Genomic DNA, 2620 nt, shown 5'->3' with positions numbered 1-2620 from the left:
GACTTCCCTACCTGCACAGCTCACTTCACTTTTGGCATCTTGGTGGGGGGTGGGAGGAAGAGGTTTTGCCCGACTGGTGTGGGCATGAGTGTCACCAGTGACCTAGAGATAAGAGGTCCATGCTCTAGCCCCTGAGTCTGAAGGCAGCCAGACCCCCTGGGGATGCACTTGCTTTAGGTGATGGTTTAAGTCTTTTCTCTATTAAGACAGAGACTTCCAGTGACTTGTATAAAGTGGTGACGGTCCCCAGATGATGTTCCACAAAGGATAATTGTATCTGGGGTGCATGTAATCTTGATGAACATGCCAGCCTGATGGGAGATGGGAAACATAGGTTTGACACTGGCTCTCAGCCCCTTCCCAATGTAATGCAGATTGAGAGTGAGTGAAGAGGAGCCACCTACCTGCTCCAGGTATTTCTCACATCCTAGAAAGGAGAGAGAAAGAGAGGGAGTTCAGTCCCACACGACACTCCTGGCGAACCCTCCTGCACTGAAAGAGGCTCACCTTGCTATTTCAGTCTGAGTGCCATGTACAGCTGCCAGAATTCGGATACATTTGCTCCCCGGGCTCACATTTCAGGATCCGTCCTTTATGGGGGCCGGGACCCAAGGAGTTTATAATGCATCTTACCTGCAGAAACTCAGTCGCTGGCTGCTGGCACTTCCTCTCTGCGTCAGTGATCAGGACATTCAGAAGTGAAATCTCTCCAGCAAGTTTGGTGGCATGCTCCTTATGCCTCCTGGCAATCTGCCTGTCCACATCTCCCAGTCGAGCCAGCAGGAGTTGCTCTTGTTCCTCCAGGAACTGATGTAGTCTCTGAAATTTGGATGCAATCTTCTGCCTCTCAGCATCCGTCTGTTTCTGTGGCAGACAGGGCATAGGGCAGGTTGCAGACTTAAGAAAGCAGGTATTACATACCTCTTTCCCTTTCAGACCATCATCTTTGAAAACTTAGGTAACATCTTTGTCCTATCAGGCTGGCTGTCTCTTAGTGAGTTTAATATTACAGAATTCAGTCAAATTACACACTAAGAAACCTGTCTTATTTCAGGAACTGTAATCTCCTCCTCTCTTAAGTTTCTAACTATGTTATTGTTCATAACTTCTCCAGTTTATAACCACCTTATCATTTGTCCCTTTTAAGATTTGTTCCTATTGTATCATTTTTCAAGTTTTTGGTTTAATTATCCATAACTTTTTTCAGATTATGTTTTATTATCGACCACTTCCATTTTTTTCAGGTTCAGTAAGGTTGAAATGGTAATAATAACTCCTTCCATTGCAATGGTAATAAGAATTCTAGTATTGAACAGCTCTGTATGTACTTAATGTAATTTCAGGATAAGAGTTTTATTACAGTTTTCTTATAGACAGTCCTTCAGGATTCCTGGTTTGTTGGGACAGGGCTCCCAAACCTACCTCAGACCCTCAGACCACATCAAGGGGTGAAGATACGTAACATGCAGTGATCAAGGACATTTCAGAGAGCCCTCTTATAGGGAGCGTTATGTTACCATTATTTTTTTACAGGCTAGAAAATATTAAGACTCCAGCCAATCAGTGCTCACTTCCTGTATCACAACATTTTAATGCAGCCACGTGCAAGCACCCACGTCCACCAAAGCCCCTGGGGAACATCTCCCATGGGTTTGCTGCTGATAACAGACTACGAACCTACCAGATACTCCAGACTCCTCCTTCCTGCCCGTTTCAATCCCAGAAGCTCTTCCCTTTGTTTTTTAAAATCCTCCAAACGGCTCTGAATTTCTTCCTGGAGAAAGAAAAATGGTTTGGGTGGGTTTTACTTTGGTCCTTCAAAGAAGACAGCTTCCTCCCTCTCAGAAATGCCATGGCTGCCTAGCTACAAGTTAGGGAAAATCCCTGCTTGTGCTGATATCAAAAGAAAACCACCTTGGTGCAAGGATTTTTATGGTAGACCTGGTGTTGTATCTGGAGTTGGGGGAAGCTTGATATTTTGGCATTGCCGGAAAGCTTTGTTCCACCAGATTGGGGTTTTCTCCAGTCCTGCAAAGGGCAATGGACTGCCTTTGAGGAATCAGTGCCTCTCTGTCTGGTATTATTATGGCCTGAAATGAATCACAGGATTATTCTCCTGGCCAGTGCTCCCAGTCCCGACCCACAGGGAGAAGCTCTGTAATACAGAACCGTTAAGAGAAACAGTTTTCTGGCAGGGAAAATTAGTAGGTCTGTGATATTAGAAAATTCAGCTCTCCTGAAATAATAAAGTTAAGCTAGTTTAGAGAGAAGCTGGGCCCTTAAGAGCTGCAAGGAACCAAGGTCACGTATGTCCCATACCTTGCACTCCTGGGCAGCCTCCTCCATGGGACCTGCAGGGCCAGGTTGGGGAGTGCAGGATGGGTCGGATGTCACGCCAGGGCTTTCTCTGCTGTCCTTCCATGTGAGCGCCTCCTCTCGTCTCACACACACGTTCTCTGTTCCTTCCAGACCCAACAAGTGAATCTTTTCCACTATGCTTGCCACTTGTAACTTGAGCTGGAAATTCCCTTTCCGGATCTGGGCTTTGTGGATGGGAACGTCTGCGTTTCTAGGCCTGCCACAGTCCTCACGGGTTCGGGAGATGCAGGAGTTGAGCCTA

Source organism: Alligator mississippiensis, chromosome 11, assembly GCF_030867095.1.
Source record: "Alligator mississippiensis isolate rAllMis1 chromosome 11, rAllMis1, whole genome shotgun sequence".
Classification (NCBI taxonomy): domain Eukaryota; kingdom Metazoa; phylum Chordata; order Crocodylia; family Alligatoridae; genus Alligator; species Alligator mississippiensis.
The sequence above is the reverse complement of the archived record's forward strand: the minus strand, read 5'-3'. Positions refer to the sequence as shown.